The following is an 11,268-nucleotide window of genomic DNA, read 5'->3' on the forward strand; positions in this document are numbered from 1 at the left end:
GAGCAGCAAATTCATAGGATTTGCTGCACTCTAAAAGTCCCATTTTAGCAATGCACCCAAAGACTTTATTTCCTCGCTCCAGTCATAATAAATAATTTTTTTCATGAAAATGTGGAGCACAGCCCTCAACTACATGACACGTAAAGCTCCCTCTCTTTGTTACTTTTTTATTCAGAAATAAAAAATAATAATGCTTATTATAAATTAATATTATACCATTTTTGCGTTTTCTAAATGATAGCATTAGGAGATGCTCCATTGTTATCAGCACACATTTAGCCACATCATAATTCAAAATTTCCATTTTAAATTGATAAAATGTAGCATCTTAGAGCTTTTGCAACACTTTGCTAATAATGGATTAATACTTTCCAATCCTTGGTCTCTTGGAGCAGAGAAGGCAGAATGCTAAGGGTTACTTTTTCTTTGCATTTCAACAGATAGAAATACGATTTATTTCATTCCGCGAACAAATTCGCGGAGATAGATGCCTCGGTAGCTTTACTGGATAAAGCACTGGACCGGAAATCGGGAGATTTCGGGTTCGAATCCCGGTCAAGGCGAATGTTTCTTTTCTCCGTGGAATTTTCGCGCAATTGATGCGTTGGGAGTGACTGCATAAAGTTTTCTCCATGGTTTGCCGTGGTCTACTTTAATTATTTCAAAAATAATATTGCAATATTTGCTTTTAACATTTAAACACTTCATTTCATAAATTTAACGGCTAACCTAATTGTCATGGATTGTTTATGCGTCATTTATTGGGTAAAACCTTACGTTCATAATGTACCCTAGCATAGATGTCCGTGGGATAGTCTAATTCGTCGCCAATCGGGCAATTATCGCTTCAGTTACCACGCAACAGCTATGTGGTTCCATAATTTCATTTGACAAAAGCTGCTGATTTCAAAAATCCAGCACAAAAAAAAATAGAATTCAAAATGTTCATCCAATCTATTTTAATGTGATTAATTCGCTATGGAAACCTTTATAAATTTGTAAGTATATGCTTTTCGGTTATGCAAGCGTAAAAATTTATGCAAGGAGGGGGTGAGTGATATTAATTACGAAAATTCGATCACTATGACGAAGGATGACAAAAAATGGTCAAAAACAATCGATCATTTTCCTGATTATTGGATGTACTACTTCTCTCCATCGGTTGCATTTAACGGCGAAATGCTCCAGCAAAATATTATCAGTTTGAAAGTGCGCAAACAAGGTTCAGGGTGCCTTCTTCAGTACTAGGCTGCATCACAAATTTGAAAATTTTATTTTTAAATTTATGAGAAAATATTAGAGTAATAATATAAATATTGTGTTTTTTAAAGACTAAAAAGAGGTGTTCTCTACATTCCTTGAAAGTTCATAGAAATAATTTAAGCTGAAAACGAGTGATTCGCTGTAAAACAAGATTAATCCTCCTAGAGGCTATTGTCTTACCTTTCTTTTCGATGCTTTAAGTATAAATTTCAGAAGGGTAGTATACTTTGCAGCCAAGATCGCTTTAAGTATTTTTTATTAAAAAATAAAACAACCTCTTCTTAAAGTCCCAGAACTAAAAACAAAGAATATATTTACTGTAACAAAGGCAGGAGAACAGAGCTTGCAAGTCTATCTTTCTCCGTTTTAACTTTTGGCTAGAAGGCAAAACTTCGCCGAAGCATTTCCAATATACTTTTAAACGGCTAGTGTTCTATCACCCCCCGCCATGCACCGATTATAGAATTTGATTTCTAACAAATGAGCAACTATAAAATAGTGAAAAGGCTTTTTTACAGACCGGTCATGAAATTCTGTATAAATTATTTTAAAGAGAGTTTCAATTTTTGATGAAACTTTGTGCATATGTTCGGAAGTCTATTTAAGAGTCAAGTCTATCAAATGCAAGTCTAGGTAAAAGTTTTGAGGAATTTCTTGAGAATTTTATGGCAGGGCGTGTTGCCCTGAAAGTTATTTGTCCTTAATTGTCTAGTAATCTAAGCCAAGCACTTGCTTTCCGAGTCTCGAAGCTCTTTTGTGGAAAAACTGTATTGCACTCCAAACTCTATCTATCCCCGTTCTAACTGTTGCCTGGAAAGAATCATAAGAATTGTTGTGGAGAGAACTTCGATGGAAGTCACCGCAGTCGGAAGGCATCGCAGCTAAGATAAAAGGATGCCGCCGCAAAGGGAAAGAATCAAAGAGTCTGTAATTGAATTGATTGGGAATCGGGCGGGAAGATGAGGGCGTTCTGTTAGAAGAACGGCGGGACGTGACCGCTCCCAGCGAAACATTTCACTTTGCGAGAATATTTAGACCAAGGACTCTATTCAACACGCGTACCTCGTAACCTTTTTTTGTTCCCGAGAGAAAAAAAAACTCTCCAGCATTCAATTTTCGTAACCGAAATCTGTTTCGTGGTACAATTCAAACAATTTCTCCTCTTGGATATATCGGCTTCCGGAAATATCGACCGCCAAGAGTGCGTGGTTCTTTTTCATGAGTGCGTGAAAATAAAAACTGAAAATAACCGTTAGGTACCTGAGGAGCGGTGGTGGTTATTTCTCACGAAACTGAGGGAGTAGATTTGGAGGTTTTACCGCATTTGATAAGTAGATGAGTATAATGGATGTTGATGATGCGATTGATGTGCCGATCATCTAATTTTCTTCCTCCATACCATGAATCAGTCAATCCACTTCCATCATATCACTGGCAATTTCCTAATTCCTGCACACTCTATCATCGCAAATCTTCATTCTCTCGACGAACATATCAGAGGGGATTGGTGCTTTACTGATTATATAGACTTTGATCTTGTTAGGGCTAATGTGTAGAACACAGATTGAATTTTGTCGTCATATATTATAACTATTTGGCTTTACTTTCAGCGGCACTATTTCAATATTGAATTTGCTAAGATAACAGAATTTATTCAGAAGGTGAGGATTCTATCCAAGGTTCTATCAAGATTCTTTCCAACACATTTATCGTTAGATATCACTGAAACTTCCTACTTCAATAATGATAAATATGAAGTAGATGGTCAGAATTATACTGAATATTTTGAATGGAATGAAAACCTAGCGTTAGTTAACTTTAAGATGAACGTTAGGCAATTATAACCACGCGGAAATAAAATTATAGACTTCAAAATTGTCATCCATTTAAACCACGTTGTCAAGGCAATACATTGAAAAGTAAATGTCATTCGTAATGAAACTGTTTACCCCCAATTTTAAACGAAACCAGTCATTTCTACACAGGCAGAGCATTGATATATTTATGAGTAGTTTTATGATTAGGTACTATGTCATAAGAAATATATTTCATCCCAACAGAAAATTTTGAGAATAACTAAAACAGGACTCTGGAGCTAGATAAAACTATAATTACCACCCGCGTCTCGTGGCTGTTAGCAAGAAGGGAATACTTCCTTATTTTCTGAATTATGGCTGCCAGGAATGACCCAATTTATAACGCTTCAAATTAGAGATGATCGAAATAAAGGAGTTATGGTGGATGAGTAATAGGATTCCTGGTAATTTTAGGCCTCTGCGGATCTCATAAACACCCTTAGGCTCAAATAGCTCAGATTTCCTTTCAAGAGCTCAAGGCCATTAAGGAACTTAAACACTGTCGGCGAGAAGATACAAATTAAAAATGTCCCTCAGTGCAAAAACCGCTATCAGCCATTCTTCCACCGCAAGCCGTCGTAATCACTCAGACTGGATATTGCTAACAATTTGCTAATATTTCATTCTGAATTCTGCACCGTAACCTAGACCAGAGAATGGCAGGTAGACATCGAAAAGGATTGGCGCGAAGCCACCAATTATCTGTCTAAATGGCAAATGATTGGAAATGTGCTTGGGATGGAAAGGATCCCTAAGGAAAAATCAAGGTCGAAGAGTTGCAAGAGAGAATAGACGAAATAAAGCCGTTAACAAATTCAAGGTGGAGCAAATAGTAGTTATCCCACCTATAATCAATGTACGTTCTTTCACTTTTGAACGAAAATATGTGCATGGATGTATCCTTACCTCAAAGTGGCCCGGTGACGGTTTTACTTTAATAAAACGCGTTTCATATGCTTTTTTATTTTCTTCATATTTCAGGTAAGAAAGTATTTTATTCCCTAAAAAGTAACTGTAGGAGAGTAACATGCGGTCCTTGATGTAAAATTCATATTATTTTATTCCCTCTATTTGACTAAAATATTAAATAACAGTCCGACAAACTTATATGCATACGTCCGTTCTTCTAATTTCAGTTTTTTGGTTCCAGCATTAAATGCCAAAGGATTGAACTATTTGACTTCCTTTCTGCATTTCGCATGTTCATTCCCGCAACCTATGAGGTTGCTAAAGGAGAGAAATCACCGAAAAAACTTCTTTTAAGATGAACAAGTCTTTATTCCCGCTCACTTTGGAATTAATAACGGTGAATAAAATGCACCTCAACGTCTAAATTACGAAGTTTTATTCTTGAAATTTGATCACCTTGCAATTATTTCAAATTTTTATATTTTATACATGCTAAAATATGCATGAATACCTTAAAGTTTTTTTTGCGCAGTTTTATCCCCTCAATGTTTTTCATTTTTGTGCAGTTTTACCGGTTAAGGTGCGTTGTCGCATAGATCTTACTGACTAAAACTGGAGCCCTTGTGTCCCGCAGGAACAGTGTTTTCAACGGACAATGAGGTGTATCGCCGAACATAGTTGACCCAATAACTCCTCGCAAAATAACAGATGCCAATTAAAAAATTTCACGAATTTCAACTCTATGAACCCCATCCCTGAAATTAAAGTTGCATTGGAGGGATTTCTAAGCAACCATCGCTTCTTCGTCGATATTAAGCACGCCAAGAACTGCCAATATATGATATAAGTATGGACCAAATCTAATGATAAAATAAGTTTTTCAATGATAAAATACCGATATACCTTAATACTATTTTTCATACTCAGATTTTTCCATTTTCGCAATCAAACCTCTGGAAAAGATCAACGCGCACTCACACATTTGTACTTGAAAAAATACGTGCTTCTAAGTTAGCTTTACTAAAAGGGCGAAATATTTTGTTAAATGAGAAAAAAAACAGCATAAACATTTATTACATTGGAAATTTCAAAAAATATTAATTAACGATACAATTTAATTTGAACATTTTCAATTACAAGAATGGAATTCACAACGGCTTCAATCAGTGATTGCTGCTCCTTAGGCTTGATCGCAGGAAAGTTAATGGCTTCCGGAAACGACGTAATAAAAGGATACTTACAAACATACGATGACATCCTGGAAAGGAAAAAAAAATGCTTCGTGACAAATTAAAAGTTTATATGGTTGGAAGGAAATTACTTTGCTTTTCTACAAAACACACACTTTATTGCCGACTAGTTTCGGTAACCGGCAAAAAAGTGTGTTTTGTAGAAAAGCATAGTAATTTCCTTCCAACCATATAATGGAATTCTACAAATTAAAGGCCTCAACCATTCAGTGCATAAAAGTTTATGTAATGAACAAAAAAAAACACATTTCTTAGCAGAAAATCGTTATATTTTCAAATATCCTAATGAAATAAAATGTTGTAGTAGGTTAGGAAAACGCATCAAGATATAAGAAATTATTGCCACAATGAACCATAAAAGGATGTTCAATTCCTTTCCCCTCAAGTAGATATTTTAGAAACACTATACCGGGGACTTTGCACCCTGACGTGATTCTCAGCAGCATAAGCAACACCTCTAAGCTCAATGGAGCTGCGTGGTACAATATCAAACTATTTGCAACCCTTTCCTCGAGTCGTTCACCCTCGCTAGCATCTCTTCTCAGCCCTGCAAGCGGTGGCTTTTCTACCAAAAACCGATCGCTCTGTCTTTTAAGTTATGCTCCGTCTGCGTGTTTGTAGAGGACTTTAATTTTTTTCATATCTGAGGGTATATAAGAATGATTTGTTAAATGCCATAATGCCTCCATCCCCTAACCTTTCTCGCTATCATGGCTCCCCCACCACCACCACTCCCATTAGTCAGACTAACCCATCTGTTGTTTGTCTGTTCATTTAATTTTTTTTTACCCTCCCCCATTTCAATAGCTTTCCATTCACCCACTCACCACCGTCCTTGAAGTTCCTCCCTGTTCTATGGATGTGAAACCCTACAATCAAAAAAACCCTATATGTGACTATATACATTATTTAGATAATATGTGACTATATACATTATTTAGATAATACCACCCTGTCTATATATCTGTTTGTTCACCTTTTCATAATGACCTGAAACGGTTGAAACCAATCGAGTCTTTTAATTAATACTGTGAGGGATACAACAAAGTTTACATATTAATATCTATCATGTCACATGTAAGATTTCACTTTTTCCCGGCGTATGATAGCGGTGAATTCTTCTCGGGTTTCCATCCGGGTGAGCTCCATCTCCATCGCTGCCGACGTTTCGATAGAATCCTTTTCTATCGTCATCAGGGCCGATGATGCCAGTAGGAAAGTGCCAGGTTTATATATCGATATATAGATATATAAACCTGGCACTTTCCTACTGGCATCATCGGCCCTGATGACGATAGAAAAGGATTCTATCGAAACGTCGGCAGCGATGGAGATGGAGCTCACCCGGATGGAAACCCGAGAAGAATTCACCGCTATCATGTCACAGTTCCACAAAGTAACCTCGCAAATCATTGATTTCATGCATTTTTATCTAATGCAACTACAAAATGCAGCAACGTATTATTGATTGCATCGTTTTTCCGTCAACAGTGGGATAAAGTACGTATTTGAACCGTGTTACTGCGATAAAAATTAACGATTTGGTCACCTTTGCTAAAACTCTTGGAAATGGCAACAGCACTTAGGGAGGGTTATGTTAACGTGCTATTTAATAGACCTTCGAGAGTGAGTTGGTGGTTTCCTATCGTTTATTTCTCCGCCGTGGCTTCGGTTATTTTACTAGGGAAGTGGGTTTTTAATATCTAGCGCACAAAATAAATGTGCTCTCTTGGCTTCGGTGAGTGATGGATTAGTGCCGATAAATCTTCATTGGCTATTAACGGAAGTTTTCAAAGTGAAGTGCTAGGCTTCATGAAATTTTTATCTCTGGGAGTGGCTTGCGTGTACCCCTAACGCAGAGTATCTTCTCCTCATGTCAGTTTATAATTTTCCGTTTTTCCTGTAAATGTTGTTATTACTTTCTACTAGTTTGTGCATCTAGTTGCATTGAATTTTTAAAAAGTTTATAGGGATTTCAAAATGTATTGATTTTTTGTCATTATTTCGAAATAGGCGTAGCGTAAAGGCAGGCGTAAGACAGGGTGATGGACTATCCCCAATCCTATTCAACTTAACAATAGAAGAAGCTCTTCAAAAAGCAAAAAGCATATGACAGTATTAATAGAGAGAGACTGTGGGAAAAGTTGGACAAGTTCGGAATTCCAAAAAAGCTAATTAACCTCGCTAAAACAAGTATGACAGACTCCATTAGCTCAGTACGAATAAATGCACGGGTGTCGGAACCTTTCAGGATAAAGGCAGGCGTAAGACAGGGTGATGGATCACTATCAGTCCATCACTATCCCCAATCCTATTCAACTTAACAATAGAAGAAGCTCTTCAAAAAGTAGCAAAAATGGACGAAGGCGTAACAATTGGCTCCAGAATAAATATACTTGCTTTTGCAGACGATGTGGTAATTTTAGCAGAAAATTTAGACGACATACGCCGGCTTACAAAACTTTTCATGGAAGAAACAGCTAAGCTAGGACTAAAAGTAAATGATGGAAAAACTAAATATATACACTTTACAAGAAATGAAATGAACAGAAATCAAAATCCTCTCTACATAGACAACCACAAATTTGAAAAAGTGGACTCCTTTAAGTATTTAGGCGTTTTTATTTCAAGAGAAAACAAAGAAGCAATAGAAATACAAAACAGGCTAAATCTGGCGAACAGATGCTTCTACGCCTGCAACAAACTCATGTCCTCAAAATTACTATCACACACTACTAAAACCAGAATATATAAAACAATCATAAGACCCGTACTGTTATATGGAAGTGAAACTTGGAAACTGGATAAAAAGGAAGAAAGAAAACTAATTGTTTTTGAAAATAAGATCCTTAGGAAAATATATGGACCAATCTCTGAAGGAGGAGAGTGGAGGAGAAAACACAATAGAGAATTAAGAGAGCTATACAAGGATCCAGATGTAGTGTGCGAGTTTAAATGTAGAAGAATTAGATGGGCTGGGCACATTTTGAGAAGAGAGGACACTTATCATTTAAAACAAGTTATAATGAGGAATCCTGAAGGAAGAAGGCCAAGAGGAAGACCAAGGCGAAGGTGGTGGGACCAAGTGAAGGTAGACCTGGAGCGATTAGGAGCGACCGAGGAGGACGCAGGAAATAGAGATAGATGGAAGAGGATTGTTGGTGCGGCCAAATATCTACTTAGATATGTATGGCCCTGGGAGTAAGAGTAAGAGTAAGTATTTCGAAATAGGGTGGCTTCCTATAATTTTTTTATTGCCTAAATCGAAAGACCATTACGATTTCACGATTTTAGATTTTTAAATCACGACATATAATTTTCGCGATTAAATGAAAAGTGAAAATTTTCAAGTGCGCGAAAACGTGACGGCTAAGTATGAATAATGGGAAACCCCGTGTGACGTCGTTATGGTTCCTGCTGCTGCAAGTGAGGTGACCTTGGGGCAAGGCTATGAGCGCTGATACGACGCAGGCTGTTAGCAGGTAGAAGAGTACCCTGCTAGCAGGTAGCGCTTGGATCTACCGATTCGATCGATGAATTTTTCTTCCTCATAGCAAAATCCACTAGGATTGGTAGTATATTTATTGAGTATGCTTGGTTTCGCTGTTAGTAGGGCCCGCCCGCCTTTGTGACGGTGCGGGATTTCTCGTCCCTTCCCTATCCCCTCCCCGGAGGCGTCGTCGGGATCTCATCGCGGCGGCGCCTCCTTCCTTGTTCCTTCCCGTCCTTCCCCTCCTGCGGGCAGAGGAAAAAAGCTAGCGCTTAGAATCCCTGCCCCTGGAGTGTAACCCGCGAGCCCGCCCTGAGGGTTTCGTTTCCATTGGTAGTGCTTGGCTTTATAATGGATTATTAATACCTTATTAAGAACGAAAGAAACTTTCCGACCTTAGGCAGTTTTAAAAGGTGATTATTAAGAGATGTTTCCCTGCAGTCTGTACCTCATGCATGCATTGGTAATCTCAGGCGATGTAAAACTCCTATCTACTCGTATAGAAACTAGGTCCGTGTGACATCACGTGGAGTGGCATCGCATGGTCTCCAATCTGGCCTTTTTCAAATGCGGTTAAAATTGACCATTGCCATTCGTCTAAACTGGGATTTCTAAAACCAAATAATTTGTATGTTATGAATGCACTAATGCAAGGGCAACGAATCGCAATCAATACCTTTCGTTTTCTTTGATGAAGGAAACTACCCTATTCTGATCTCTTGGAGTGGCTTGCGGTAATGTGAACGTACCCCTAACGCAGAGTTTCTTCTCCTCATGTCCGTTTATAATCTCCAGATTTTTCTATAAATGTTGTTATTACCTCCTACTAGTGTGTGCATCTCGTTGCATTGCATTTTTAAAAATTAATAGGGATATCAAAATGTATTGATTTTTTGTCATTATTTCAAAATTGTATCCTTTACATCGATGGCTAAGTTCTAACTACACGTATCTCGAATTCGGCCGGTTTGAGATAGGTATCTTATAACAAAGACACACTACAAAAATAAAATACAAACAAAAAAACAATCCTTTGTTTGCAAATGAATGCTTTCTTTTCAGTTTTATGAACTTTTGGTTTCTAATTTCGGTGTACAAGTAAAAATTAATAGTTTTTTTGCTCTCCTGAAAAGCTGCTATTTTTGAGATACTTGTTGTTAGAACTTAGCCATCGATATGTAAAAATACAAAGTAAAAGATAGCTAGAATCATATGTGAAGAAATGTCTTTGAATTTGAAGATGATAATGACTTTCGTGATCAAATGATATGTGTGTCAAAAAATACTGTTTGAGATGGAATGTTAGAGATAAGAATTCTTTGCTCATTTGTTTTCTCATTTCTCTGCTGGTTCCAGAAAATTGTCGCCTCAAAGTAGTATCCCAGAGCGTCGCGAGCCGCGCTCTACATGCCGTTGGCTACCAATGTCCTCTCCTTGGGTAGCGGTTGCCCATCAGGAAACTCATCCGAAGTATGTCCTCCTTGGTGATCCGTGACTTGGATACTGGACCTGAGAAAGGGAGAAATTATGAAGTATGAGCTGCTAATTACCTTACGTCAATCATTCCGAGCGTAGGAAATACAAATACCGCAAGTATTGTAGCCCACAATTGGTTTAAGCCTCATCTACCTAACTTCCAGATATTTGACTTTTTCTGCCACCATTATGAAAAAACCCGTCGTCTCTTATGCATTCGGGTAGTGAGACGCCCTACGCCAAGAATTTAGTGTTGTGAAAATGCTGAGATTCAGTTTTCGCCCCCAATCTTGTTCTATGAATCAACATTGGTTTTTTACTACGTGGAAGAATGAAAGTTTGCTTTCCCTTCGCAAAGAAAACCTTTGCTATCTAAATGACACCTTAAGCAACATCAGAGAAATTCAACATCCCTGATGGAAACCATCCTTAGCATTGTGATTTCTGAACAACGGAAAGAAAAAATTCAATTCATTAAGTTTTATTTTAAAACGAAGGTAATGAAATCGATTTCTCGTTGCAGCCTAATGCATGAGTTCCTGTCATCTTGTTCTGAAGATTCGCCTCTATATTAAAAAATAGCCTGATTACATTTGATAGAACACGAACCAACTTATTAATGCAGCGGCCATGCACGTATAATAAATTTTATAACAGCGGAAAGTTGTAATTACTTATTTCAACTTGGATACTGGGCCTGAGAGAGGGAGGAATAGCGAAGTGTGAGCTTCTAATTGACGAAATTGAATCATTCCAAGATTAGGAAATCCAAATGCGACAGGTACATATTGTTCAAGTAGCCCACAATTGGCTTAAATTTATACTTATTTCCAGATAATTGACTTTGTTTGACACCTTAATGACAAATCCCGTCGACTCTTATTCATTTGGGTAGTGAGACTATTTATTGCTGCGAAAATGCTGAGATTCATTTGTCGCCCCCAATCTGGTTCCACGCATCAACATTGTTTTATACTACGAGGAAAAATGAAAGATTGCTTTTCCTTTGCAATGAAAGCCTTTG

Source organism: Ischnura elegans, chromosome 7 (genome assembly GCF_921293095.1).
Source record: "Ischnura elegans chromosome 7, ioIscEleg1.1, whole genome shotgun sequence".
NCBI classification, from domain to species: domain Eukaryota; kingdom Metazoa; phylum Arthropoda; class Insecta; order Odonata; family Coenagrionidae; genus Ischnura; species Ischnura elegans.